General features: G+C 42.2%; 1 pseudogene; it reads right to left on the reverse strand.

The window, feature by feature from the left end:
* Positions 1 to 930: 930 nt before the first annotated feature.
* LOC100978262 (ataxin-7-like protein 3) lies at positions 931 to 1,925 on the reverse strand (annotated as a pseudogene).
* Positions 1,926 to 7,276: the final 5,351 nt, after the last annotated feature.

Consider the following 7,276-nt stretch of genomic DNA (forward strand, 5'->3'; position numbering starts at 1 on the left):
AGTGGGGCAGGGTGGGTAGGAGGAACACAGGGCCACCCCAGGAGAGTGAGGCCGGGCCCCTTCCTGGGGCAGGGAATGAGGTAAGAAAACATTGCAAATAAAGCAACACAGTTCCCTCTCACCTTGGGGCAGCACTCCTCACCAGCCCTGGGTCAGGGAGGAGAGTCATGGGGAATAATTCTGACACAGCTCCCTCTTCATATCCTCTGTTTCCCATTCCTTGAAGCTGTAGAGGCTGGAGGCCCTTTCTTGACACCCAACAACAAAAGGACAGCTCCTGCTGCCAAGGAAGCCCATGGGGACTAAGGGGAAAGGGCTGTCCCTGTGAAGGGAGGGTAAGGTGGTGGCAATTCCGGATGCCCACCTCAGCAGAGAGTACTCTGTGCCTGCCCACCCCTGGGACTGGGGACATTTGATAGGATTCTTCTCACAGACAGGGCATGCCCATCCTTGCCCCTCAGCTCCAAGTACTGGACCCATTCACATTGCTGAGGGCAACGAGGGCAGGCCCCCTCCAGGCTCAGCTTCCAACCCACAGCCTCCCGGGCCACTACATTGCTCCTCAGCAGGGCTTAGTCCAGTTCCTATGGTGGGAGATAGGCAGTGCCCTGGCACAGTGCCCAGTTCAGGCCCCTGGCCTAGCTGGACATTCAGTAACTCACAGAATAAATAGAAAAACCGCCTCCCCACCACACTTATGTCCAAAGCATCATATGTCAAGGTCTGAGTCCTGCATGCCGAGGAGTTGTGCTCCATTGTAGAGGACCTTGACATCCCCCAGGGGCACATAATCAGATCCTCTGCCTGCCTGGCCCACCGAGTTTCCCAAGCCCCAACCCCCAGCAGCCATCCATTTGCCAGGCTATGGCACCTGGGTGGGGATCAGGAGAGAGGGCTCTGCTCAGCCAAAGGCTATCTCTTGCACTGAAGTCAGTTGATGTCATCATAGATGCTGGCCGTCGGGGTATCGGTAGCTTTGGCTTCTTCCTGTTGGAGCCCAGGTCGGAGGAAGTCCCTACCAGGCTCAGATGGGATTTCTTTTTCTTGGTTTTCTGTGTCTCAGAGCTGTTGGTACCTAGACCCCATCCCTGATTTTTGCTCGTCTTGGGGGAGCCTGAATCACAGGATGAGAGATCAGAGGAGCAGACCCACTGAAGCTGGCTGATCAGGGCCTGGCTGTCAGTCATGTCAAAGCTGTCATTATCCTGGGAGCTCTCCACCTCTGGATGGACAGCTGAGGCCCTGAAGAAATACATCTGCAAGGTTCACTTCTGCTCAACTGTGTGCTGTGGGCAGTGCAGGGACTTTGTGCACATCTTCTTGGTATCTTCAGAAATCATCCTACATTGCATGCTTAGCAGGATATGAAGCTCCTCTGGCCCCAGGTTTCGTAGCTGATCCCAGTTGAGTTGTTATACTTAAAAAAAATCAAATCACAAAGTTCCCCATTTTTGTGTTTTAAAGACTCAGATCTTCGAGGGGAATCGGGGTTCTTGCCTGATTTTCTCTTCTTGGCTTTATTCTCTGAGCCATAGGACCAGTCATTGTCATTGATGTCATCATTATCCTCTTGGTCACTCTCAGACTTGCCCATATTGTTGCTATTGGCAATCCAGTGGATAGCGATTCGGCCGCTATTCCCACTCATTCCCAGGCACCTATCCAGATGGGGAGCAAAACGGGAGGCAGGAATGCTACAGTTGCAGTTGGGGCAAACACACTCTTTGCTCTTCCACTGGTTGAAAACCAAAATCCTTCATGCTATTAGGGTCTGTGTCATCCAGAAAGATGTAGCCACACATGACAGCCTGGTGTACCTCAAAGCAGAATCCCGAACAAGAATTCTAGACTAGGTCCGCTTATATCTCCCGAGCTATGGCCTCTAGTTTGCTGTTATTCAGGCCAGACAAAGACATTTCCTCCATTTTCTTTTGTAAACTCTTGTGGAGAGGGCGCTCTGACTGTTCATAGCACAGCAGGCGGGCGGGGGTGGGGGGTGAAGGAGGGATGGGGAGGGGGGAGAAGGAGAGGGGTGGTCAGGTAGCCTCTCAGGGAAGCATTCTCTGGGGGCGGCTGCTCAAGAACCCCATGTCCTTTGGTCCGTTCTCACCTCTCCCTGGGGCCCGAGGCCCAGCTGGGGGTTTGGCCTCCTTCCTGCCTCACCACCTCACCGGGCAGCCATGGCCTCTTCCCCTCCCTTCTTATCCAATCACTGCCTCCTCCTCACCTACCCCGTCCCCGCACAGTCCTCCGGGCCATCTTGGCTACACTTTAGAGTCACCTGGAAAACTTTTAAAAGTTCAAATATCCAGATATTACCTCAGACAAATTAAATCAAAGTCTTTAGGAGTAGGTCCCGGACATCAGTATTCTTAGAGCTCTGTATTAGTCTGTTCTCATGCTGCTAACAAAGACCTACCTGAGACTGGGTACTTTATAAAGGAAAGAGGTTTAATTAACTCACAGTTCCACATGGCTGGGGAGACCTCACAATCATGGTGGAAGGCAAAGGAGAAGCAAAGGCACGTCTTACACAGCAGCAGGCAAGAGGGCATATGCAGGGGAATTCCCTCTTATAAAACCATCAGACCTCATGAGACTTATTCACTATCAGGAGGACAGTACAGACCTGCCCCCATGATTCAATTACCTCCCACAACGCTTGGGGATTATTACAATTCGAGGTGAGATTTGGGTGGGGACACAGAGCCAAACCATATCAAGCCCGCCATCTGATTTCAATGTGCAGCCAAGGTTAAGAACCACCTAGATGCCATTTGAGTTACTGTGATGAGAGATATAACTAGCAACATTTGCAGAAATTACCATTTCTTCTTCCTTTCCGCTTGTTGGTATGGGCATATGTAATAAATATTATTCTGGGAAATCAAACTTAAATACTATCCTTGATGAGTGTGTGATCAAATGTAGAGTCAGGGACTCGCCAGGCATAGGAAGAATTCTTATGATTTGAAACAGTGCCTAAATGGGATAAAGGGTAAGGAGAGAGCCTGAAATTAGATAACAGATACAAAATACCCTCCCACCCCAGCAGGCCCTATTATTTGGACGTAATACTATCCAGTATTCAAAGGGAAACCATCATATTACTTGATTCTTTGATAAGTTTCCTACCCTATGAATTCCTTCTGTTATTTATTTTTTTAATGGGAACCAATGTTACCTAAAGTTTTATTTTAATAAATTTAATGTTATAGGCAACTTTGTTGGAATCTATACATCTCATAAAACAAGCAATAAATATATTTATTAGGCTAAGATAAAAAAAACATTAGAATGGGAAATGTCTGGCAATATTCCGATTGAGTTGTCACTTTTGCAGGTCAGCACAGCAGTGTGGAACAAATATGTATATATATTTAAAGAAAGAAATTAGTATTGGAAGACTGGAAAAAATATGAAATTGTTAATAGAATTTCAGTTATACAAACAAAGGTAGACTTTTGTCTAGCCTGCACATGGCTTCCAAAATAAAATAGGTTCAGGCTCTCCAAAAGGATAGGTTCAGGCTCTCTAGAAGAAGTACAATAGACTCTTGCTTTATTTCAGGCACTTGCCTTAGGCATATTTCTTGGTTCTAAGTGGAATAATCCAAAATGAGCATCTGTCTTAGAAATTTCATTGATGGAGAGGCATTTCTTTGTCTCAAGATTTTGTAGTTGGCTGGGCATGGTGGCTCACGCCTGTAATCCCAGCACTTTGGGAGGCCGAAGTGGGCAGAACACCTGGGATCAGGAGTTTGAGACCAGCCTGGCAAACATGGTGAAACCCTGTCTCTACTAAAAATACAAAAATTAGCCATGCATGGTGGCATGTGCCTGTAATCCCAGCTACCCAGGAGGCTGAGGCAGGAGACTCCCAGGAGGCAGAGGCTGCAGCAAGCCGAGATCGCGCCACTGCACTCTAGCCTGGGTGACAGAGCAAGACTCGGTCTCAAAAAAAAAAAAAAATTGGTAGTTTTATCCAACCACTATGAAATGTTTCCCTCTACTCAACAGATAGTTTGATTGATCATTTATCCATTTTTTCATTCAATAAAAATGTATCGAGGGACTGACTACTATGTTCTAGGCACTGATGATACAAAAGTAGAAAAGGGAACAAGACAAAATACTTGCTCTTTGAACTTATAGTCTGGTTAAGAAGAACTGACAATGAATAAGTAAATCTCCTTTTTCACCTTTTCTCTTTGCACTTAAAACAATTATATATTTGTGTTGACTCCTTTTAGAGACTAAAATTCATGAGGTATGGGACCCTGTTATGTTCACCAGTATATTTCCAGTTCTTGGTGCAGAGTAGGCACTCAACAAATATTTGTTAAATGAAAGAACTCAGAGCAATAGAAAAGCAAATGGTGGTTTGTTACATTTTGAGTTCTTGAGTTTTACTACTTTCTTCATTGTACTCTGTCTTGGACAATAGCTCAACAGTCAAGCAGTCAGCAAAGACTAATTTTTGCCTAAAGAGCTTGTGTCTTGGAAAAGGCATGGAGATCTTCCTCCATTGTTCTAAAATCACATCTACCAGTACTCATTTCTGAAGGGCAGTGCCATGAGCACAGGCAAAGTAAAATGAGCTAAAGCATTTGTTTGAAAGCTTTCCATTTTATGAGATGAATTCTTTCATAATTTTGAATTATAGGGGCAGCTGTTAGTAGCTTCCTAGTCTTCACTAAGAAAGTTGGTTAATAATATATTTTATTTATACTTTTCAGAATGTACATAGTGTTTCTAATTTGGGGGAAGTTACAGCCCACTGCATAACTGAGTTTTTGTCCAATGGATTATTTTACCTTTTCTCAGACATATGCCCAGATAAGAACGTCCATGAAAGACATTGGTACTTGCTTGGCTTAGGAGAAGGGACCATGGCTCTTCAGGGGAGAAGAGAAGCAAGGCCTACATTATTGAAACTTACTTAGTGATCTGGCACCAGGACGATTTACCCAGATTACTTTGTGGTGGTCATACCATTCAGCACCGTGATTGCTTTTTCTTCTATAGGCTGTCTAAAGCAATGTAGTGATAGGATTTGGAAAAAAATATTTCCCAAACGAGGAAAAGCCAAGGTTTAATATTCACTTGGTAAACATTAAGACTCCTCAGTCATTTGGTTTGAGGCTAGTAGCAAATTATGCTGATTATTTCATTACCTTTTTAGTATGGGCTGTGGGCCCTAGGAAAACACAGAACATTTGGTAGACTTATAAATGTTTGATTCTTAAAGCTATCCAAACTACAGTCTGATTATTTATATAGCATGGCAATTTGATATCATTTTACTCCTCAGATCTTCTTGACTGCTTTCTACTGATACAGATCTAACTAACTGTCCCAAGAAACCCTGGAATGATGTAACTCATTTGCTATATCAAGTCCTCCTGAACTATGGACTTAGAGATACCACCTTAGTTGGCCTAATTCATCCACCTTTTTGATCCTATTTGTAGCTCCTGCTCCAGCTATGCTATTCTCACCTTTAGTTCTTTCTCTGTTATGTCTTTAAAACTCTCCACAGCCTTTAAAGGCTAAGTTTAATGTCTACTTCTCTGGTTATCATAGAACTACCTATAAATCCAGATCACTTTTGCTCATGCTACTTTGTGATACATATGACTCTGTGATGTTTTTGCCATAAAACCACAGGGCACTCAGTCTAGGAGATTTTTTCTGAAGTGCAAAAAATAATTAAAACACAAGTTCATACATATGTCTGTTTTACAGTCTCTATACCTACATGAACATGTGATCTAGAAGCTGTATTCCTTTTTTTTCACAGGGTCCAGTCTACCCAAAAGAAGAGGACCCTATGAAATGCATGCTAAGTTCTTTGTTAACTTTATGTAACATGTTGAAGCAACACTGTAGTGACAACATAGTTCTTTCAATTTTTGAAGTATGCTAGGTTCATTCCTGCATATCAAAAGCTCAGTCCTGGGTAAATTGAAGCCTGGACTTTCTTGAGAATTTTAAACATTGTGTAAACATTATATTTAAGTGAATGTGTTTTTTATAAGATATACTGACTGAAAGCAATGACAAAATCCTTCCTTTCCTTTGAAGTTTATTGGAGAGGCTATGGAAGCACATGTAGAACTTCGTGAAATAAAAGGAGAATAAAATGAGTAAACATGTAAGGGGAGTTTAGCAGGTGGAAGTAAAAGAGTGGGGAAGCAGTACAAACTGATCTCTTTGAAAACAGCTTGAAGTTTTGTATTCATTTTATGTTATTTAATTTTAATTCTTATCTTTTAAAGTTTTTTTCCATAAGTTATTGGGGTACAGGTGGTATTTGGTTACATGAGTAAGTTCTTTAGTGGTGATTTGTGAGATTTTGGTGCACCCATCACCTGAGCAGTATACATTGATCATGGTGGATTATCTTTTGGATATGTTGCTGGATTCGGTCAGCTAGTATTTTGTTAAGGATTTTAGCATCTATGTTCATCAAGAATATCGGTCTGTAGTTTTCTTTTTTGGTTATGTCCCTTCCTGGTTTTGGTATTAGGGTGATGCTGGCTTCATAGAACGAATTAAGGAGAGTTCCTTCTTTCTCTATCTTGTGAAATAGTGTCAAAAGATTTGGTACCAATTATTTGAATGTCTGGTAGAATTCTGCTGTGAGTCTGTCTGGTCCTGGATTTCTGTTTGTTGGTAATTTTTAAATTACCATTTCAATCTCTTTGCTTGTTATTGGTCTGTTCAGGGTATCTAATTCTTCCTGATTTAAGCTAGTATGGTTGTATTTTTACAGGAATTTATCCACCTGTTCTGAGTTTTCTAGTTTATGTGCATAAAGGTGTTCATAGTAGCCTTGAACAATCTTTTGTATTGTCAGCTGTAATATCTCTTGTTTCGTTTCTTAATAAGGTTATTTGGATTTTCTCTCTACTTTTCTTGGTTAATCTTGCTAATGGTCTATCAATTTTATTTATCTTTTCAAAGAACCAGCTTTTTTGTTTCATTTATCTTTTGTATTTTTTTTTGTTTCAATTTCATTTAGTTCAGCTCTGAACTTGCTTATTTCCTTTCTTCTTCTGGGTTTGGGTTTGGTTTGCTCTTGTTTCTCTAGTTCCTTGAGGTGTGACCTTAGAATGTCAGTTTGTGCTCTTTTGGTCTTTTTGATACAGGCATTTAGGGCTATAAACTTTCCTCTTAGCACCAACTTCGATGTATCCCAGAAATTTTGATAGGTTGTGTCATTATTGTCATTCAGCTTGAAGAATTTTTTAATTTTCATCTTCATTTCATCT

Source organism: Pan paniscus, chromosome X, assembly GCF_029289425.2.
Source record: "Pan paniscus chromosome X, NHGRI_mPanPan1-v2.0_pri, whole genome shotgun sequence".
NCBI classification, from domain to species: domain Eukaryota; kingdom Metazoa; phylum Chordata; class Mammalia; order Primates; family Hominidae; genus Pan; species Pan paniscus.